At 51.2% G+C, this 20330-nt stretch overlaps 23 non-coding genes across 23 annotated transcripts; 9 read left to right on the forward strand and 14 right to left on the reverse strand.

Moving 5' to 3' along the window:
• Positions 1 to 791: 791 nt before the first annotated feature.
• On the reverse strand, positions 792 to 864 carry trnaa-cgc (transfer RNA alanine (anticodon CGC)). The gene has a single exon. It is a non-coding gene; the product is annotated as a tRNA-Ala (tRNA).
• Positions 865 to 1296: 432 nt separating this feature from the next.
• trnam-cau (transfer RNA methionine (anticodon CAU)) lies at positions 1297 to 1369 on the forward strand. Its single transcript has one exon. It is a non-coding gene; the product is annotated as a tRNA-Met (tRNA).
• A 207-nt stretch (positions 1370 to 1576) lies between these two features.
• Positions 1577 to 1649, reverse strand: trnaa-cgc (transfer RNA alanine (anticodon CGC)). The gene has a single exon. It is a non-coding gene; the product is annotated as a tRNA-Ala (tRNA).
• Positions 1650 to 3036: 1387 nt separating this feature from the next.
• Positions 3037 to 3109, reverse strand: trnaa-cgc (transfer RNA alanine (anticodon CGC)). Its single transcript has one exon. It is a non-coding gene; the product is annotated as a tRNA-Ala (tRNA).
• A 432-nt stretch (positions 3110 to 3541) lies between these two features.
• On the forward strand, positions 3542 to 3614 carry trnam-cau (transfer RNA methionine (anticodon CAU)). The gene has a single exon. It is a non-coding gene; the product is annotated as a tRNA-Met (tRNA).
• Positions 3615 to 3821: 207 nt separating this feature from the next.
• On the reverse strand, positions 3822 to 3894 carry trnaa-cgc (transfer RNA alanine (anticodon CGC)). Its single transcript has one exon. It is a non-coding gene; the product is annotated as a tRNA-Ala (tRNA).
• Positions 3895 to 5294: 1400 nt separating this feature from the next.
• Positions 5295 to 5367, reverse strand: trnaa-agc (transfer RNA alanine (anticodon AGC)). Its single transcript has one exon. It is a non-coding gene; the product is annotated as a tRNA-Ala (tRNA).
• A 432-nt stretch (positions 5368 to 5799) lies between these two features.
• Positions 5800 to 5872, forward strand: trnam-cau (transfer RNA methionine (anticodon CAU)). Its single transcript has one exon. It is a non-coding gene; the product is annotated as a tRNA-Met (tRNA).
• Positions 5873 to 8043: 2171 nt separating this feature from the next.
• Positions 8044 to 8116, forward strand: trnam-cau (transfer RNA methionine (anticodon CAU)). Its single transcript has one exon. It is a non-coding gene; the product is annotated as a tRNA-Met (tRNA).
• A 207-nt stretch (positions 8117 to 8323) lies between these two features.
• On the reverse strand, positions 8324 to 8396 carry trnaa-cgc (transfer RNA alanine (anticodon CGC)). The gene has a single exon. It is a non-coding gene; the product is annotated as a tRNA-Ala (tRNA).
• A 1387-nt stretch (positions 8397 to 9783) lies between these two features.
• trnaa-agc (transfer RNA alanine (anticodon AGC)) lies at positions 9784 to 9856 on the reverse strand. Its single transcript has one exon. It is a non-coding gene; the product is annotated as a tRNA-Ala (tRNA).
• A 432-nt stretch (positions 9857 to 10288) lies between these two features.
• Positions 10289 to 10361, forward strand: trnam-cau (transfer RNA methionine (anticodon CAU)). The gene has a single exon. It is a non-coding gene; the product is annotated as a tRNA-Met (tRNA).
• Positions 10362 to 10568: 207 nt separating this feature from the next.
• On the reverse strand, positions 10569 to 10641 carry trnaa-ugc (transfer RNA alanine (anticodon UGC)). Its single transcript has one exon. It is a non-coding gene; the product is annotated as a tRNA-Ala (tRNA).
• Positions 10642 to 12029: 1388 nt separating this feature from the next.
• Positions 12030 to 12102, reverse strand: trnaa-agc (transfer RNA alanine (anticodon AGC)). Its single transcript has one exon. It is a non-coding gene; the product is annotated as a tRNA-Ala (tRNA).
• A 432-nt stretch (positions 12103 to 12534) lies between these two features.
• On the forward strand, positions 12535 to 12607 carry trnam-cau (transfer RNA methionine (anticodon CAU)). The gene has a single exon. It is a non-coding gene; the product is annotated as a tRNA-Met (tRNA).
• A 2172-nt stretch (positions 12608 to 14779) lies between these two features.
• trnam-cau (transfer RNA methionine (anticodon CAU)) lies at positions 14780 to 14852 on the forward strand. The gene has a single exon. It is a non-coding gene; the product is annotated as a tRNA-Met (tRNA).
• A 207-nt stretch (positions 14853 to 15059) lies between these two features.
• Positions 15060 to 15132, reverse strand: trnaa-cgc (transfer RNA alanine (anticodon CGC)). The gene has a single exon. It is a non-coding gene; the product is annotated as a tRNA-Ala (tRNA).
• A 1387-nt stretch (positions 15133 to 16519) lies between these two features.
• Positions 16520 to 16592, reverse strand: trnaa-agc (transfer RNA alanine (anticodon AGC)). Its single transcript has one exon. It is a non-coding gene; the product is annotated as a tRNA-Ala (tRNA).
• A 432-nt stretch (positions 16593 to 17024) lies between these two features.
• On the forward strand, positions 17025 to 17097 carry trnam-cau (transfer RNA methionine (anticodon CAU)). The gene has a single exon. It is a non-coding gene; the product is annotated as a tRNA-Met (tRNA).
• A 207-nt stretch (positions 17098 to 17304) lies between these two features.
• Positions 17305 to 17377, reverse strand: trnaa-ugc (transfer RNA alanine (anticodon UGC)). Its single transcript has one exon. It is a non-coding gene; the product is annotated as a tRNA-Ala (tRNA).
• A 1387-nt stretch (positions 17378 to 18764) lies between these two features.
• Positions 18765 to 18837, reverse strand: trnaa-cgc (transfer RNA alanine (anticodon CGC)). The gene has a single exon. It is a non-coding gene; the product is annotated as a tRNA-Ala (tRNA).
• A 432-nt stretch (positions 18838 to 19269) lies between these two features.
• Positions 19270 to 19342, forward strand: trnam-cau (transfer RNA methionine (anticodon CAU)). The gene has a single exon. It is a non-coding gene; the product is annotated as a tRNA-Met (tRNA).
• A 207-nt stretch (positions 19343 to 19549) lies between these two features.
• Positions 19550 to 19622, reverse strand: trnaa-cgc (transfer RNA alanine (anticodon CGC)). Its single transcript has one exon. It is a non-coding gene; the product is annotated as a tRNA-Ala (tRNA).
• Between the last annotated feature and the right edge of the window lie 708 nt (positions 19623 to 20330).

The raw sequence follows: 20330 nt of genomic DNA on the forward strand, positions 1-20330 counted from the left end.
TATTTACCCCTCGAGTCTTCTGTTGTACCGACTGAGCAATCGATGCGAATCGTTGACATCCGCATGCAGTCTTTGCTGAATTTTGACCGTGCACCTTTGAGCCCTTGAGTGCTTCATCCACATCTTAACGGCAAAGGTGTAGGCATGCAGTTACCCGCCAGCTTCACCCTGCGCGATGGGCCCCCGTGCTGTAATGGATGACGTTTCTGACTCTGTATCACAAGCTGATGTATTGTTGTGTAATTTCCTCAGTGTTTTCTGAACACTTTGCTTTGTGGCTGGATGCAGGCTGTTCGATGGCAAATCTAGTCACGCCGTGTGCAGCGCAGTTCCAAGTGTGCCTTCTTGGTGCAGTCGGCAGCGTGTGAGTCTCATCACCTGTGCATCCTGGATACAATCTTGTGTATTTGACACCTTCTTTCCCTCCATTCGCCTCACATTCCCATCTTTACTGCTGATAAATATGACGGCAGCTTCTTGCGGCAGCTGTGCAAATCATTCAGACACTCTGTGCGTGCGTGGGTGGGTGCGTGCGTGCGTGCGGCAGCGCTTGGAGAAAGCCTGGAGATGTGTAAAGTGAATGACATGACGGGTGGGCCTGAGACTTTGGCCCAAAGATAATATCTGAGTGGAGAATGTGGGCATCGATCCCACTACCTCTCACATGCAAAGCGAGCGCTCTACCATTTGAGCTAATTCCCCATGGCAATTCTGGCCTCAGCTTTCTTGCTGTCCAGGCTTGCCTCAGCCCCTGTCTCCAAGAAGCTTTGGCCCCAAGGTAAAAATCAAAGTGGAGAATGTGGGCATCGATCCCACTACCTCTCGCATGCGAAGCGAGCGCTCTACCATTTGAGCTAATTCCCCCAAGCTGCAGTTGGGGTCAGCTTTCTTGCTGCTCAGGATCTCCTCACTCCGTCTCCAAGATGCTCGAGAAAGTGCACAGGACCTCTTCATCGGATCCGGCCTGCTGCTTCAACACGGTAGTTTTTCCATTTAATCAACATCTTTGAAATCCATTGAAAGCCACTATCTTTGCTGATTGTGACAGTGCACCCTTTAGCCCTTGAGCGCTTCATCCATGTCTTGATGCCAAAGCTGTGGCTGTGCTGTGGCCCGCCTGCGTCGACCTGCAGCTTGGGCCGACGTTGTGATGGATAACGTGTCTGTCTCCATATCACAAGCTGCGATATTGTTCTCTAATCTGCCTCAATGTTACGTGAGCAGTTTTCATTGTGACTGGACGCAGCCTGATGATGGCAAACCTAGTCATGCAGTGTACAGTGCCCAACTGCCTGTGCCTTCTTAGCGCAGTAGGCAGCGCGTCAGTCTCATAATCTGAAGGTCCTGAGTTCAATCCTCAGAGAGGGCAGGGCTCTTTTTCCACCTTCTTTTCTTCCATTCACCTCTCATTCCCATCTTTCCTGCTGACAAATATGAAGGCAGCTTGCATGCAACAGCTCTGTAAGTCATTCAGATTCTGTGCGTACGGCAGCGTGTGGAGGAACCCTGAACATGTGTGAACTTCATGACAGGACCGCTGGGCATGAAACTTTGGCCCAAAGGTTAAAAATCAAAGTGGAGAATGTGGGCATCGATCCCACTGCCTCTCACATGCGAAGCGAGCGCTCTACCACTTGAGCTAATTCCCCCAAGCTGATTGCTGCGTCCGCTTTCTTGCTGCCCAACATCTCCACACCCCCTGGCTCCAAGATGTTCATGAAAGTGCAGAGAAATTCTTCATCGGATCGGCCTGCTGCTTCAACACAGTCATTTTGCCATTCACTCAACGTGAGCCAGCAGCCGCAGCTCGTGCCATCAGCAGAAGGGAAAATCGCAGTCGACGCGTCATAATCAGTGAAGAGGCTGAATTTGCACATTCAAAGCAAGCCGAGAGGAAAACAGCAGTCAGCACGAGTGTGAGGAGGCAGGCGAGACCCCTGTCTCAGTGTTAGCAATCTACTTTTGCTTGCAGGTGAGGGCTCAGCTGTTGGATGCGTTGCTGCTCAATGCCACTCCCGCTGGCCCGCACACGCAACTGCAGAAACTTTGCAGCCGTGTGGAGGCTGTTTTCCCACAGGCAAAGATGGCTCCTCTGCCTGAGCAGCAACATGTTCAGTTATAAACTCGTCCTCAGGTTCGGAGTGCTGCTTTGCCGTAAGCGTTTGCTTACGACACACTTCCTTCTCAATGGGCACGCAGAAATTGTTAACATCATTCAAGCGGTGACCTAAGGACGACTTTGGTATATTTACCCCTCGAGTCTTCTGTTGTACCGACTGAGCAATCGATGCGAATCGTTGACATCCGCATGCAGTCTTTGCTGAATTTTGACCGTGCACCTTTGAGCCCTTGAGTGCTTCATCCACATCTTAACGGCAAAGGTGTAGGCATGCAGTTACCCGCCAGCTTCACCCTGCGCGATGGGCCCCCGTGCTGTAATGGATGACGTTTCTGACTCTGTATCACAAGCTGATGTATTGTTGTGTAATTTCCTCAGTGTTTTCTGAACACTTTGCTTTGTGGCTGGATGCAGGCTGTTCGATGGCAAATCTAGTCACGCCGTGTGCAGCGCAGTTCCAAGTGTGCCTTCTTGGTGCAGTCGGCAGCGTGTGAGTCTCATCACCTGTGCATCCTGGATACAATCTTGTGTATTTGACACCTTCTTTCCCTCCATTCGCCTCACATTCCCATCTTTACTGCTGATAAATATGACGGCAGCTTCTTGCGGCAGCTGTGCAAATCATTCAGACACTCTGTGCGTGCGTGGGTGGGTGCGTGCGTGCGTGCGGCAGCGCTTGGAGAAAGCCTGGAGATGTGTAAAGTGAATGACATGACGGGTGGGCCTGAGACTTTGGCCCAAAGATAATATCTGAGTGGAGAATGTGGGCATCGATCCCACTACCTCTCACATGCAAAGCGAGCGCTCTACCATTTGAGCTAATTCCCCATGGCAATTCTGGCCTCAGCTTTCTTGCTGTCCAGGCTTGCCTCAGCCCCTGTCTCCAAGAAGCTTTGGCCCCAAGGTAAAAATCAAAGTGGAGAATGTGGGCATCGATCCCACTACCTCTCGCATGCGAAGCGAGCGCTCTACCATTTGAGCTAATTCCCCCAAGCTGCAGTTGGGGTCAGCTTTCTTGCTGCTCAGGATCTCCTCACTCCGTCTCCAAGATGCTCGAGAAAGTGCACAGGACCTCTTCATCGGATCCGGCCTGCTGCTTCAACACGGTAGTTTTTCCATTTAATCAACATCTTTGAAATCCATTGAAAGCCACTATCTTTGCTGATTGTGACAGTGCACCCTTTAGCCCTTGAGCGCTTCATCCATGTCTTGATGCCAAAGCTGTGGCTGTGCTGTGGCCCGCCTGCGTCGACCTGCAGCTTGGGCCGACGTTGTGATGGATAACGTGTCTGTCTCCATATCACAAGCTGCGATATTGTTCTCTAATCTGCCTCAATGTTACGTGAGCAGTTTTCATTGTGACTGGACGCAGCCTGATGATGGCAAACCTAGTCATGCAGTGTACAGTGCCCAACTGCCTGTGCCTTCTTAGCGCAGTAGGCAGCGCGTCAGTCTCATAATCTGAAGGTCCTGAGTTCAATCCTCAGAGAGGGCAGGGCTCTTTTTCCACCTTCTTTTCTTCCATTCACCTCTCATTCCCATCTTTCCTGCTGACAAATATGAAGGCAGCTTGCATGCAACAGCTCTGTAAGTCATTCAGATTCTGTGCGTACGGCAGCGTGTGGAGGAACCCTGAACATGTGTGAACTTCATGACAGGACCGCTGGGCATGAAACTTTGGCCCAAAGGTTAAAAATCAAAGTGGAGAATGTGGGCATCGATCCCACTGCCTCTCACATGCGAAGCGAGCGCTCTACCACTTGAGCTAATTCCCCCAAGCTGATTGCTGCGTCCGCTTTCTTGCTGCCCAACATCTCCACACCCCCTGGCTCCAAGATGTTCATGAAAGTGCAGAGAAATTCTTCATCGGATCGGCCTGCTGCTTCAACACAGTCATTTTGCCATTCACTCAACGTGAGCCAGCAGCCGCAGCTCGTGCCATCAGCAGAAGGGAAAATCGCAGTCGACGCGTCATAATCAGTGAAGAGGCTGAATTTGCACATTCAAAGCAAGCCGAGAGGAAAACAGCAGTCAGCACGAGTGTGAGGAGGCAGGCGAGACCCCTGTCTCAGTGTTAGCAATCTACTTTTGCTTGCAGGTGAGGGCTCAGCTGTTGGATGCGTTGCTGCTCAATGCCACTCCCGCTGGCCCGCACACGCAACTGCAGAAACTTTGCAGCCGTGTGGAGGCTGTTTTCCCACAGGCAAAGATGGGTCCTCTGCCTGAGCAGCAACATGTTCAGTTATAAACTCGTCACCAGGTTCGGAGTGCTGCTTTGCCGTAAACGTTTGCTTCCGACACACTTCCTTCTCAATGGGCACGCAGAAATTGTTAACATCATTCAAGCGGTGACCTAAGGACGACTTTGGTATATTTACCCCTCGAGTCTTCTGTTGTACCGACTGAGCAATCGATGCGAATCGTTGACATCCGCACGCAGTCTTTGCTGAATTTTGACCGTGCACCTTTGAGCCCTTGAGTGCTTCATCCACATCTTAACGGCAAAGGTGTAGGCATGCAGTTCCCCGCCAGCTTCACCCTGCGCGATGGGCCCCCGTGCTGTAATGGATGACGTTTCTGACTCTGTATCACAAGCTGATGTATTGTTGTGTAATTTCCTCAGTGTTTTCTGAACACTTTGCTTTGTGGCTGGATGCAGGCTGTTCGATGGCAAATCTAGTCACGCCGTGTGCAGCGCAGTTCCAAGTGTGCCTTCTTGGTGCAGTCGGCAGCGTGTGAGTCTCATCACCTGTGCATCCTGGATACAATCTTGTGGATTTGACACCTTCTTTCCCAAGATTGTATCTTTCCCTCCATTCGCCTCACATTCCCATCTTTACTGCTGATAAATATGACGGCAGCTTCTTGCGGCAGCTGTGCAAATCATTCAGACACTCTGTGCGTGCGTGCGTGCGTGCGTGCGTGCGGCAGCGCTTGGAGAAAGCCTGGAGATGTGTAAAGTGAATGACATGATGGGTGGGCCTGAAACTTTGGCCCAAAGATAAAATCTGAGTGGAGAATGTGGGCATTGATCCCACTACCTCTCACATGCAAAGCGAGCGCTCTACCATTTGAGCTAATTCCCCATGGCAATTCTGGCCTCAGCTTTCTTGCTGTCCAGGCTTGCCTCAGCCCCTGTCTCCAAGAAGCTTTGGCCCCAAGGTAAAAATCAAAGTGGAGAATGTGGGCATCGATCCCACTACCTCTCGCATGCTAAGCGAGCGCTCTACCATTTGAGCTAATTCCCCCAAGCTGCAGTTGGGGTCAGCTTTCTTGCTGCTCAGGATCTCCTCACTCCGTCTCCAAGATGCTCGAGAAAGTGCACAGGACCTCTTCATCGGATCCGGCCTGCTGCTTCAACACGGTAGTTTTTCCATTTAATCAACATCTTTGAAATCCATTGAAAGCCACTATCTTTGCTGATTGTGACAGTGCACCCTTTAGCCCTTGAGCGCTTCATCCATGTCTTGATGCCAAAGCTGTGGCTGTGCTGTGGCCCGCCTGCGTCGACCTGCAGCTTGGGCCGACGTTGTGATGGATAACGTGTCTGTCTCCATATCACAAGCTGCGATATTGTTCTCTAATCTGCCTCAATGTTACGTGAGCAGTTTTCATTGTAACTGGACGCAGCCTGATGATGGCAAACCTAGTCATGCAGTGTACAGTGCCCAACTGCCTGTGCCTTCTTAGCGCAGTAGGCAGCGCGTCAGTCTCATACTCTGAAGGTCCTGAGTTCAATCCTCAGAGAGGGCAGGGCTCTTTTTCCACCTTCTTTTCTTCCATTCACCTCTCATTCCCATCTTTGCTGCTGACAAATAGGAAGGCAGCTTGCATGCAACAGCTCTGTAAGTCATTCAGATTCTGTGCGTACGGCAGCGTGTGGAGGAACCCTGAACATGTGTGAACTTCATGACAGGACCGCTGGGCATGAAACTTTGGCCCAAAGGTTAAAAATTAAAGTGGAGAATGTGGGCATCGATCCCACTGCCTCTCACAGGCGAAGCGAGCGCTCTACCACTTGAGCTAATTCCCCCAAGCTGATTGCTGCGTCCGCTTTCTTGCTGCCCAACATCTCCACACCCCCTGGCTCCAAGATGTTCATGAAAGTGCAGAGAAATTCTTCATCGGATCGGCCTGCTGCTTCAACACAGTCATTTTGCCATTCACTCAACGTGAGCCAGCAGCCGCAGCTCGTGCCATCAGCAGAAGGGAAAATCGCAGTCGACGCGTCATAATCAGTGAAGAGGCTGAATTTGCACATTCAAAGCAAGCCGCTAGGAAAACGGCAGTCAGCACGAGTGTGAGGAGGCAGGCGAGACCCCTGTCTCAGTGTTAGCAATCTACTTTTGCTTGCAGGTGAGGGCTCAGCTGTTGGATGCGTTGCTGCTCAATGCCACTCCCGCTGGCCCGCACACGCAACTGCAGAAACTTTGCAGCCGTGTGGAGGCTGTTTTCCCACAGGCAAAGATGGCTCCTCTGCCTGAGCAGCAACATGTTCAGTTATAAACTCGTCACCAGGTTCGGAGTGCTGCTTTGCCGTAAACGTTTGCTTCCGACACACTTCCTTCTCAATGGGCACGCAGAAATTGTTAACATCATTCAAGCGGTGACCTAAGGACGACTTTGGTATATTTACCCCTCGAGTCTTCTGTTGTACCGACTGAGCAATCGATGCGAATCGTTGACATCCGCATGCAGTCTTTGCTGAATTTTGACCGTGCACCTTTGAGCCCTTGAGTGCTTCATCCACATCTTAACGGCAAAGGTGTAGGCATGCAGTTCCCCGCCAGCTTCACCCTGCGCGATGGGCCCCCGTGCTGTAATGGATGACGTTTCTGACTCTGTATCACAAGCTGATGTATTGTTGTGTAATTTCCTCAGTGTTTTCTGAACACTTTGCTTTGTGGCTGGATGCAGGCTGTTCGATGGCAAATCTAGTCACGCCGTGTGCAGCGCAGTTCCAAGTGTGCCTTCTTGGTGCAGTCGGCAGCGTGTGAGTCTCATCACCTGTGCATCCTGGATACAATCTTGTGTATTTGACACCTTTTTCCCTCCATTCGCCTCACATTCCCATCTTTACTGCTGATAAATATGACGGCAGCTTCTTGCGGCAGCTGTGCAAATCATTCAGACACTCTGTGCGTGCGTGGGTGGGTGGGTGCGTGCGTGCGGCAGCGCTTGGAGAAAGCCTGGAGATGTGTAAAGTGAATGACATGACGGGTGGGCCTGAAACTTTGGCCCAAAGATAAAATCTGAGTGGAGAATGTGGGCATCGATCCCACTACCTCTCACATGCAAAGCGAGCGCTCTACCATTTGAGCTAATTCCCCATGGCAATTCTGGCCTCAGCTTTCTTGCTGTCCAGGCTTGCCTCAGCCCCTGTCTCCAAGAAGCTTTGGCCCCAAGGTAAAAATCAAAGTGGAGAATGTGGGCATCGATCCCACTACCTCTCGCATGCTAAGCGAGCTCTATACCATTTGAGCTAATTCCCCCAAGCTGCAGTTGGGGTCAGCTTTCTTGCTGCTCAGGATCTCCTCACTCCGTCTCCAAGATGCTCGAGAAAGTGCACAGGACCTCTTCATCGGATCCGGCCTGCTGCTTCAACACGGTAGTTTTTCCATTTAATCAACATCTTTGAAATCCATTGAAAGCCACTATCTTTGCTGATTGTGACAGTGCACCCTTTAGCCCTTGAGCGCTTCATCCATGTCTTGATGCCAAAGCTGTGGCTGTGCTGTGGCCCGCCTGCGTCGACCTGCAGCTTGGGCCGACGTTGTGATGGATAACGTGTCTGTCTCCATATCACAAGCTGCGATATTGTTCTCTAATCTGCCTCAATGTTACGTGAGCAGTTTTCATTGTGACTGGACGCAGCCTGATGATGGCAAACCTAGTCATGCAGTGTACAGTGCCCAACTGCCTGTGCCTTCTTAGCGCAGTAGGCAGCGCGTCAGTCTCATAATCTGAAGGTCCTGAGTTCAATCCTCAGAGAGGGCAGGGCTCTTTTTCCACCTTCTTTTCTTCCATTCACCTCTCATTCCCATCTTTCCTGCTGACAAATATGAAGGCAGCTTGCATGCAACAGCTCTGTAAGTCATTCAGATTCTGTGCGTACGGCAGCGTGTGGAGGAACCCTGAAGATGTGTGAACTTCATGAAAGGACCGCTGGGCATGAAACTTTGGCCCAAAGGTTAAAAATCAAAGTGGAGAATGTGGGCATCGATCCCACTGCCTCTCACATGCGAAGCGAGCGCTCTACCACTTGAGCTAATTCCCCCAAGCTGATTGCTGCGTCCGCTTTCTTGCTGCCCAACATCTCCACACCCCCTGGCTCCAAGATGTTCATGAAAGTGCAGAGAAATTCTTCATCGGATCGGCCTGCTGCTTCAACACAGTCATTTTGCCATTCACTCAACGTGAGCCAGCAGCCGCAGCTCGTGCCATCAGCAGAAGGGAAAATCGCAGTCGACGCGTCATAATCAGTGAAGAGGCTGAATTTGCACATTCAAAGCAAGCCGCTAGGAAAACGGCAGTCAGCACGAGTGTGAGGAGGCAGGCGAGACCCCTGTCTCAGTGTTAGCAATCTACTTTTGCTTGCAGGTGAGGGCTCAGCTGTTGGATGCGTTGCTGCTCAATGCCACTCCCGCTGGCCCGCACACGCAACTGCAGAAACTTTGCAGCCGTGTGGAGGCTGTTTTCCCACAGGCAAAGATGGCTCCTCTGCCTGAGCAGCAACATGTTCAGTTATAAACTCGTCCTCAGGTTCGGAGTGCTGCTTTGCCGTAAACGTTTGCTTCCGACACACTTCCTTCTCAATGGGCACGCAGAAATTGTTAACATCATTCAAGCGGTGACCTAAGGACGACTTTGGTATATTTACCCCTCGAGTCTTCTGTTGTACCGACTGAGCAATCGATGCGAATCGTTGACATCCGCACGCAGTCTTTGCTGAATTTTGACCGTGCACCTTTGAGCCCTTGAGTGCTTCATCCACATCTTAACGGCAAAGGTGTAGGCATGCAGTTACCCGCCAGCTCCACCCTGCGCGATGGGCCCCCGTGCTGTAATGGATGACGTTTCTGACTCTGTATCACAAGCTGATGTATTGTTGTGTAATTTCCTCAGTGTTTTCTGAACACTTTGCTTTGTGGCTGGATGCAGGCTGTTCGATGGCAAATCTAGTCACGCCGTGTGCAGCGCAGTTCCAAGTGTGCCCTCTTGGTGCAGTCGGCAGCGTGTGAGTCTCATCACCTGTGCATCCTGGAGACAATCTTGTGTATTTGACACCTTCTTTCCCTCCATTCGCCTCACATTCCCATCTTTACTGCTGATAAATATGACGGCAGCTTCTTGCGGCAGCTGTGCAAATCATTCAGACACTCTGTGCGTGCGTGGGTGGGTGCGTGCGTGCGTGCGGCAGCGCTTGGAGAAAGCCTGGAGATGTGTAAAGTGAATGACATGACGGGTGGGCCTGAAACTTTGGCCCAAAGATAAAATCTGAGTGGAGAATGTGGGCATCGATCCCACTACCTCTCACATGCAAAGCGAGCGCTCTACCATTTGAGCTAATTCCCCATGGCAATTCTGGCCTCAGCTTTCTTGCTGTCCAGGCTTGCCTCAGCCCCTGTCTCCAAGAAGCTTTGGCCCCAAGGTAAAAATCAAAGTGGAGAATGTGGGCATCGATCCCACTACCTCTCGCATGCTAAGCGAGCGCTCTACCATTTGAGCTAATTCCCCCAAGCTGCAGTTGGGGTCAGCTTTCTTGCTGCTCAGGATCTCCTCACTCCGTCTCCAAGATGCTCGAGAAAGTGCACAGGACCTCTTCATCGGATCCGGCCTGCTGCTTCAACACGGTAGTTTTTCCATTTAATCAACATCTTTGAAATCCATTGAAAGCCACTATCTTTGCTGATTGTGACAGTGCACCCTTTAGCCCTTGAGCGCTTCATCCATGTCTTGATGCCAAAGCTGTGGCTGTGCTGTGGCCCGCCTGCGTCGACCTGCAGCTTGGGCCGACGTTGTGATGGATAACGTGTCTGTCTCCATATCACAAGCTGCGATATTGTTCTCTAATCTGCCTCAATGTTACGTGAGCAGTTTTCATTGTGACTGGACGCAGCCTGATGATGGCAAACCTAGTCATGCAGTGTACAGTGCCCAACTGCCTGTGCCTTCTTAGCGCAGTAGGCAGCGCGTCAGTCTCATAATCTGAAGGTCCTGAGTTCAATCCTCAGAGAGGGCAGGGCTCTTTTTCCACCTTCTTTTCTTCCATTCACCTCTCATTCCCATCTTTGCTGCTGACAAATAGGAAGGCAGCTTGCATGCAACAGCTCTGTAAGTCATTCAGATTCTGTGCGTACGGCAGCGTGTGGAGGAACCCTGAAGATGTGTGAACTTCATGACAGGACCGCTGGGCATGAAACTTTGGCCCAAAGGTTAAAAATCAAAGTGGAGAATGTGGGCATCGATCCCACTGCCTCTCACATGCAAAGCGAGCGCTCTACCACTTGAGCTAATTCCCCCAAGCTGATTGCTGCGTCCGCTTTCTTGCTGCACAACATCTCCTCACCCCCTGGCTCCAAGATGTTCATGAAAGTGCAGAGAAATTCTTCATCGGATCGGCCTGCTGCTTCAACACAGTCATTTTGCCATTCACTCAACGTGAGCCAGCAGCCGCAGCTCGTGCCATCAGCAGAAGGGAAAATCGCAGTCGACGCGTCATAATCAGTGAAGAGGCTGAATTTGCACATTCAAAGCAAGCCGCTAGGAAAACGGCAGTCAGCACGAGTGTGAGGAGGCAGGCGAGACCCCTGTCTCAGTGTTAGCAATCTTCTTTTGCTTGTAGGTGAGGGCTCAGCTTTTGGATGCGTTGCTGCTCAATGCCACTCCCGCTGGCCCGCACACGCAACTGCAGAAACTTTGCAGCCGTGTGGAGGCTGTTTTCCCACAGGCAAAGATGGCTCCTCTGCCTGAGCAGCAACATGTTCAGTTATAAACTCGTCCTCAGGTTCGGAGTGCTGCTTTGCCGTAAGCGTTTGCTTACGACACACTTCCTTCTCAATGGGCACGCAGAAATTGTTAACATCATTCAAGCGGTGACCTAAGGACGACTTTGGTATATTTACCCCTCGAGTCTTCTGTTGTACCGACTGAGCAATCGATGCGAATCGTTGACATCCGCACGCAGTCTTTGCTGAATTTTGACCGTGCACCTTTGAGCCCTTGAGTGCTTCATCCACATCTTAACGGCAAAGGTGTAGGCATGCAGTTCCCCGCCAGCTTCACCCTGCGCGATGGGCCCCCGTGCTGTAATGGATGACGTTTCTGACTCTGTATCACAAGCTGATGTATTGTTGTGTAATTTCCTCAGTGTTTTCTGAACACTTTGCTTTGTGGCTGGATGCAGGCTGTTCGATGGCAAATCTAGTCACGCCGTGTGCAGCGCAGTTCCAAGTGTGCCTTCTTGGTGCAGTCGGCAGCGTGTGAGTCTCATCACCTGTGCATCCTGGATACAATCTTGTGGATTTGACACCTTCTTTCCCAAGATTGTATCTTTCCCTCCATTCGCCTCACATTCCCATCTTTACTGCTGATAAATATGACGGCAGCTTCTTGCGGCAGCTGTGCAAATCATTCAGACACTCTGTGCGTGCGTGCGTGCGGCAGCGCTTGGAGAAAGCCTGGAGATGTGTAAAGTGAATGACATGATGGGTGGGCCTGAAACTTTGGCCCAAAGATAAAATCTGAGTGGAGAATGTGGGCATTGATCCCACTACCTCTCACATGCAAAGCGAGCGCTCTACCATTTGAGCTAATTCCCCATGGCAATTCTGGCCTCAGCTTTCTTGCTGTCCAGGCTTGCCTCAGCCCCTGTCTCCAAGAAGCTTTGGCCCCAAGGTAAAAATCAAAGTGGAGAATGTGGGCATCGATCCCACTACCTCTCGCATGCTAAGCGAGCGCTCTACCATTTGAGCTAATTCCCCCAAGCTGCAGTTGGGGTCAGCTTTCTTGCTGCTCAGGATCTCCTCACTCCGTCTCCAAGATGCTCGAGAAAGTGCACAGGACCTCTTCATCGGATCCGGCCTGCTGCTTCAACACGGTAGTTTTTCCATTTAATCAACATCTTTGAAATCCATTGAAAGCCACTATCTTTGCTGATTGTGACAGTGCACCCTTTAGCCCTTGAGCGCTTCATCCATGTCTTGATGCCAAAGCTGTGGCTGTGCTGTGGCCCGCCTGCGTCGACCTGCAGCTTGGGCCGACGTTGTGATGGATAACGTGTCTGTCTCCATATCACAAGCTGCGATATTGTTCTCTAATCTGCCTCAATGTTACGTGAGCAGTTTTCATTGTAACTGGACGCAGCCTGATGATGGCAAACCTAGTCATGCAGTGTACAGTGCCCAACTGCCTGTGCCTTCTTAGCGCAGTAGGCAGCGCGTCAGTCTCATACTCTGAAGGTCCTGAGTTCAATCCTCAGAGAGGGCAGGGCTCTTTTTCCACCTTCTTTTCTTCCATTCACCTCTCATTCCCATCTTTGCTGCTGACAAATAGGAAGGCAGCTTGCATGCAACAGCTCTGTAAGTCATTCAGATTCTGTGCGTACGGCAGCGTGTGGAGGAACCCTGAACATGTGTGAACTTCATGACAGGACCGCTGGGCATGAAACTTTGGCCCAAAGGTTAAAAATTAAAGTGGAGAATGTGGGCATCGATCCCACTGCCTCTCACAGGCGAAGCGAGCGCTCTACCACTTGAGCTAATTCCCCCAAGCTGATTGCTGCGTCCGCTTTCTTGCTGCCCAACATCTCCACACCCCCTGGCTCCAAGATGTTCATGAAAGTGCAGAGAAATTCTTCATCGGATCGGCCTGCTGCTTCAACACAGTCATTTTGCCATTCACTCAACGTGAGCCAGCAGCCGCAGCTCGTGCCATCAGCAGAAGGGAAAATCGCAGTCGACGCGTCATAATCAGTGAAGAGGCTGAATTTGCACATTCAAAGCAAGCCGCTAGGAAAACGGCAGTCAGCACGAGTGTGAGGAGGCAGGCGAGACCCCTGTCTCAGTGTTAGCAATCTACTTTTGCTTGCAGGTGAGGGCTCAGCTGTTGGATGCGTTGCTGCTCAATGCCACTCCCGCTGGCCCGCACACGCAACTGCAGAAACTTTGCAGCCGTGTGGAGGCTGTTTTCCCACAGGCAAAGATGGCTCCTCTGCCTGAGCAGCAACATGTTCAGTTATAAACTCGTCACCAGGTTCGGAGTGCTGCTTTGCCGTAAACGTTTGCTTCCGACACACTTCCTTCTCAATGGGCACGCAGAAATTGTTAACATCATTCAAGCGGTGACCTAAGGACGACTTTGGTATATTTACCCCTCGAGTCTTCTGTTGTACCGACTGAGCAATCGATGCGAATCGTTGACATCCGCATGCAGTCTTTGCTGAATTTTGACCGTGCACCTTTGAGCCCTTGAGTGCTTCATCCACATCTTAACGGCAAAGGTGTAGGCATGCAGTTCCCCGCCAGCTTCACCCTGCGCGATGGGCCCCCGTGCTGTAATGGATGACGTTTCTGACTCTGTATCACAAGCTGATGTATTGTTGTGTAATTTCCTCAGTGTTTTCTGAACACTTTGCTTTGTGGCTGGATGCAGGCTGTTCGATGGCAAATCTAGTCACGCCGTGTGCAGCGCAGTTCCAAGTGTGCCTTCTTGGTGCAGTCGGCAGCGTGTGAGTCTCATCACCTGTGCATCCTGGATACAATCTTGTGTATTTGACACCTTCTTTCCCTCCATTCGCCTCACATTCCCATCTTTACTGCTGATAAATATGACGGCAGCTTCTTGCGGCAGCTGTGCAAATCATTCAGACACTCTGTGCGTGCGTGGGTGGGTGGGTGCGTGCGTGCGGCAGCGCTTGGAGAAAGCCTGGAGATGTGTAAAGTGAATGACATGACGGGTGGGCCTGAAACTTTGGCCCAAAGATAAAATCTGAGTGGAGAATGTGGGCATCGATCCCACTACCTCTCACATGCAAAGCGAGCGCTCTACCATTTGAGCTAATTCCCCATGGCAATTCTGGCCTCAGCTTTCTTGCTGTCCAGGCTTGCCTCAGCCCCTGTCTCCAAGAAGCTTTGGCCCCAAGGTAAAAATCAAAGTGGAGAATGTGGGCATCGATCCCACTACCTCTCGCATGCTAAGCGAGCTCTATACCATTTGAGCTAATTCCCCCAAGCTGCAGTTGGCGTCAGCTTTCTTGCTGCTCAGGATCTCCTCACTCCGTCTCCAAGATGCTCGAGAAAGTGCACAGGACCTCTTCATCGGATCCGGCCTGCTGCTTCAACACGGTAGTTTTTCCATTTAATCAACATCTTTGAAATCCATTGAAAGCCACTATCTTTGCTGATTGTGACAGTGCACCCTTTAGCCCTTGAGCGCTTCATCCATGTCTTGATGCCAAAGCTGTGGCTGTGCTGTGGCCCGCCTGCGTCGACCTGCAGCTTGGGCCGACGTTGTGATGGATAACGTGTCTGTCTCCATATCACAAGCTGCGATATTGTTCTCTAATCTGCCTCAATGTTACGTGAGCAGTTTTCATTGTGACTGGACGCAGCCTGATGATGGCAAACCTAGTCATGCAGTGTACAGTGCCCAACTGCCTGTGCCTTCTTAGCGCAGTAGGCAGCGCGTCAGTCTCATAATCTGAAGGTCCTGAGTTCAATCCTCAGAGAGGGCAGGGCTCTTTTTCCACCTTCTTTTCTTCCATTCACCTCTCATTCCCATCTTTCCTGCTGACAAATATGAAGGCAGCTTGCATGCAACAGCTCTGTAAGTCATTCAGATTCTGTGCGTACGGCAGCGTGTGGAGGAACCCTGAAGATGTGTGAACTTCATGAAAGGACCGCTGGGCATGAAACTTTGGCCCAAAGGTTAAAAATCAAAGTGGAGAATGTGGGCATCGATCCCACTGCCTCTCACATGCGAAGCGAGCGCTCTACCACTTGAGCTAATTCCCCCAAGCTGATTGCTGCGTCCGCTTTCTTGCTGCCCAACATCTCCACACCCCCTGGCTCCAAGATGTTCATGAAAGTGCAGAGAAATTCTTCATCGGATCGGCCTGCTGCTTCAACACAGTCATTTTGCCATTCACTCAACGTGAGCCAGCAGCCGCAGCTCGTGCCATCAGCAGAAGGGAAAATCGCAGTCGACGCGTCATAATCAGTGAAGAGGCTGAATTTGCACATTCAAAGCAAGCCGCTAGGAAAACGGCAGTCAGCACGAGTGTGAGGAGGCAGGCGAGACCCCTGTCTCAGTGTTAGCAATCTACTTTTGCTTGCAGGTGAGGGCTCAGCTGTTGGATGCGTTGCTGCTCAATGCCACTCCCGCTGGCCCGCACACGCAACTGCAGAAACTTTGCAGCCGTGTGGAGGCTGTTTTCCCACAGGCAAAGATGGCTCCTCTGCCTGAGCAGCAACATGTTCAGTTATAAACTCGTCCTCAGGTTCGGAGTGCTGCTTTGCCGTAAACGTTTGCTTCCGACACACTTCCTTCTCAATGGGCACGCAGAAATTGTTAACATCATTCAAGCGGTGACCTAAGGACGACTTTGGTATATTTACCCCTCGAGTCTTCTGTTGTACCGACTGAGCAATCGATGCGAATCGTTGACATCCGCACGCAGTCTTTGCTGAATTTTGACCGTGCACCTTTGAGCCCTTGAGTGCTTCATCCACATCTTAACGGCAAAGGTGTAGGCATGCAGTTACCCGCCAGCTCCACCCTGCGCGATGGGCCCCCGTGCTGTAATGGATGACGTTTCTGACTCTGTATCACAAGCTGATGTATTGTTGTGTAATTTCCTCAGTGTTTTCTGAACACTTTGCTTTGTGGCTGGATGCAGGCTGTTCGATGGCAAATCTAGTCACGCCGTGTGCAGCGCAGTTCCAAGTGTGCCCTCTTGGTGCAGTCGGCAGCGTGTGAGTCTCATCACCTGTGCATCCTGGAGACAATCTTGTGTATTTGACACCTTCTTTCCCTCCATTCGCCTCACATTCCCATCTTTACTGCTGATAAATATGACGGCAGCTTCTTGCGGCAGCTGTGCAAATCATTCAGACACTCTGTGCGTGCGTGGGTGGGTGCGTGCGTGCGTGCGGCAGCGCTTGGAGAAAGCCTGGAGATGTGTAAAGTGAATGACATGACGGGTGGGCCTGAAACTTTGGCCCAAAGATAAAATCTGAGTGGAGAATGTGGGCATCGATCCCACTACCTCTCACATGCAAAGCGAGCGCTCTACCATTTGAGCTAATTCCCCATGGCAATTCTGGCCTCAGCTTTCTTGCTGTCCAGGCTTGCCTCAGCCCCTGTCTCCAAGAAGCTTTGGCCCCAAGGTAAAAATCAAAGTGGAGAATGTGGGCATCGATCCCACTACCTCTCGCATGCTAAGCGAGCGCTCTACCATTTGAGCTAATTCCCCCAAGCTGCAGTTGGGGTCAGCTTTCTTGCTGCTCAGGATCTCCTCACTCCGTCTCCAAGATGCTCGAGAAAGTGCACAGGACCTCTTCATCGGATCCGGCCTGCTGCTTCAACATGGTAGTTTTTCCATTTAATCAACATCTTTGAAATCCATTGAAAGCCACTATCTTTGCTGATTGTGACAGTGCACCCTTTAGCCCTTGAGCGCTTCATCCATGTCTTGATGCCAAAGCTGTGGCTGTGCTGTGGCCCGCCTGCGTCGACCTGCAGCTTGGGCCGACGTTGTGATGGATAACGTGTCTGTCTCCATATCACAAGCTGCGATATTGTTCTCTAATCTGCCTCAATGTTACGTGAGCAGTTTTCATTGTGACTGGACGCAGCCTGATGATGGCAAACCTAGTCATGCAGTGTACAGTGCCCAACTGCCTGTGCCTTCTTAGCGCAGTAGGCAGCGCGTCAGTCTCATAATCTGAAGGTCCTGAGTTCAATCCTCAGAGAGGGCAGGGCTCTTTTTCCACCTTCTTTTCTTCCATTCACCTCTCATTCCCATCTTTGCTGCTGACAAATAGGAAGGCAGCTTGCATGCAACAGCTCTGTAAGTCATTCAGATTCTGTGCGTACGGCAGCGTGTGGAGGAACCCTGAAGATGTGTGAACTTCATGACAGGACCGCTGGGCATGAAACTTTGGCCCAAAGGTTAAAAATCAAAGTGGAGAATGTGGGCATCGATCCCACTGCCTCTCACATGCAAAGCGAGCGCTCTACCACTTGAGCTAATTCCCCCAAGCTGATTGCTGCGTCCGCTTTCTTGCTGCACAACATCTCCTCACCCCCTGGCTCCAAGATGTTCATGAAAGTGCAGAGAAATTCTTCATCGGATCGGCCTGCTGCTTCAACACAGTCATTTTGCCATTCACTCAACGTGAGCCAGCAGCCGCAGCTCGTGCCATCAGCAGAAGGGAAAATCGCAGTCGACGCGTCATAATCAGTGAAGAGGCTGAATTTGCACATTCAAAGCAAGCCGCTAGGAAAACGGCAGTCAGCACGAGTGTGAGGAGGCAGGCGAGACCCCTGTCTCAGTGTTAGCAATCTTCTTTTGCTTGTAGGTGAGGGCTCAGCTTTTGGATGCGTTGCTGCTCAATGCCACTCCCGCTGGCCCGCACACGCAACTGCAGAAACTTTGCAGCCGTGTGGAGGCTGTTTTCCCACAGGCAAAGATGGCTCCTCTGCCTGAGCAGCAACATGTTCAGTTATAAACTCGTCCTCAGGTTCGGAGTGCTGCTTTGCCGTAAGCGTTTGCTTACGACACACTTCCTTCTCAATGGGCACGCAGAAATTGTTAACATCATTCAAGCGGTGACCTAAGGACGACTTTGGTATATTTACCCCTCGAGTCTTCTGTTGTACCGACTGAGCAATCGATGCGAATCGTTGACATCCGCATGCAGTCTTTGCTGAATTTTGACCGTGCACCTTTGAGCCCTTGAGTGCTTCATCCACATCTTAACGGCAAAGGTGTAGGCATGCAGTTACCCGCCAGCTTCACCCTGCGCGATGGGCCCCCGTGCTGTAATGGATGACGTTTCTGACTCTGTATCACAAGCTGATGTATTGTTGTGTAATTTCCTCAGTGTTTTCTGAACACTTTGCTTTGTGGCTGGATGCAGGCTGTTCGATGGCAAATCTAGTCACGCCGTGTGCAGCGCAGTTCCAAGTGTGCCTTCTTGGTGCAGTCGGCAGCGTGTGAGTCTCATCACCTGTGCATCCTGGATACAATCTTGTGTATTTGACACCTTCTTTCCCTCCATTCGCCTCACATTCCCATCTTTACTGCTGATAAATATGACGGCAGCTTCTTGCGGCAGCTGTGCAAATCATTCAGACACTCTGTGCGTGCGTGGGTGGGTGCGTGCGTGCGTGCGGCAGCGCTTGGAGAAAGCCTGGAGATGTGTAAAGTGAATGACATGACGGGTGGGCCTGAGACTTTGGCCCAAAGATAATATCTGAGTGGAGAATGTGGGCATCGATCCCACTACCTCTCACATGCAAAGCGAGCGCTCTACCATTTGAGCTAATTCCCCATGGCAATTCTGGCCTCAGCTTTCTTGCTGTCCAGGCTTGCCTCAGCCCCTGTCTCCAAGAAGCTTTGGCCCCAAGGTAAAAATCAAAGTGGAGAATGTGGGCATCGATCCCACTACCTCTCGCATGCGAAGCGAGCGCTCTACCATTTGAGCTAATTCCCCCAAGCTGCAGTTGGGGTCAGCTTTCTTGCTGCTCAGGATCTCCTCACTCCGTCTCCAAGATGCTCGAGAAAGTGCACAGGACCTCTTCATCGGATCCGGCCTGCTGCTTCAACACGGTAGTTTTTCCATTTAATCAACATCTTTGAAATCCATTGAAAGCCACTATCTTTGCTGATTGTGACAGTGCACCCTTTAGCCCTTGAGCGCTTCATCCATGTCTTGATGCCAAAGCTGTGGCTGTGCTGTGGCCCGCCTGCGTCGACCTGCAGCTTGGGCCGACGTTGTGATGGATAACGTGTCTGTCTCCATATCACAAGCTGCGATATTGTTCTCTAATCTGCCTCAATGTTACGTGAGCAGTTTTCATTGTGACTGGACGCAGCCTGATGATGGCAAACCTAGTCATGCAGTGTACAGTGCCCAACTGCCTGTGCCTTCTTAGCGCAGTAGGCAGCGCGTCAGTCTCATAATCTGAAGGTCCTGAGTTCAATCCTCAGAGAGGGCAGGGCTCTTTTTCCACCTTCTTTTCTTCCATTCACCTCTCATTCCCATCTTTCCTGCTGACAAATATGAAGGCAGCTTGCATGCAACAGCTCTGTAAGTCATTCAGATTCTGTGCGTACGGCAGCGTGTGGAGGAACCCTGAACATGTGTGAACTTCATGACAGGACCGCTGGGCATGAAACTTTGGCCCAAAGGTTAAAAATCAAAGTGGAGAATGTGGGCATCGATCCCACTGCCTCTCACATGCGAAGCGAGCGCTCTACCACTTGAGCTAATTCCCCCAAGCTGATTGCTGCGTCCGCTTTCTTGCTGCCCAACATCTCCACACCCCCTGGCTCCAAGATGTTCATGAAAGTGCAGAGAAATTCTTCATCGGATCGGCCTGCTGCTTCAACACAGTCATTTTGCCATTCACTCAACGTGAGCCAGCAGCCGCAGCTCGTGCCATCAGCAGAAGGGAAAATCGCAGTCGACGCGTCATAATCAGTGAAGAGGCTGAATTTGCACATTCAAAGCAAGCCGAGAGGAAAACAGCAGTCAGCACAAGTGTGAGGAGGCAGGCGAGACCCCTGTCTCAGTGTTAGCAATCTACTTTTGCTTGCAGGTGAGGGCTCAGCTGTTGGATGCGTTGCTGCTCAATGCCACTCCCGCTGGCCCGCACACGCAACTGCAGAAACTTTGCAGCCGTGTGGAGGCTGTTTTCCCACAGGCAAAGATGGCTCCTCTGCCTGAGCAGCAACATGTTCAGTTATAAACTCGTCCTCAGGTTCGGAGTGCTGCTTTGCCGTAAGCGTTTGCTTACGACACACTTCCTTCTCAATGGGCACGCAGAAATTGTTAACATCATTCAAGCGGTGACCTAAGGACGACTTTGGTATATTTACCCCTCGAGTCTTCTGTTGTACCGACTGAGCAATCGATGCGAATCGTTGACATCCGCATGCAGTCTTTGCTGAATTTTGACCGTGCACCTTTGAGCCCTTGAGTGC

Source organism: Mustelus asterias, chromosome 7, assembly GCF_964213995.1.
Source record: "Mustelus asterias chromosome 7, sMusAst1.hap1.1, whole genome shotgun sequence".
NCBI classification, from domain to species: Eukaryota; Metazoa; Chordata; class Chondrichthyes; order Carcharhiniformes; family Triakidae; genus Mustelus; species Mustelus asterias.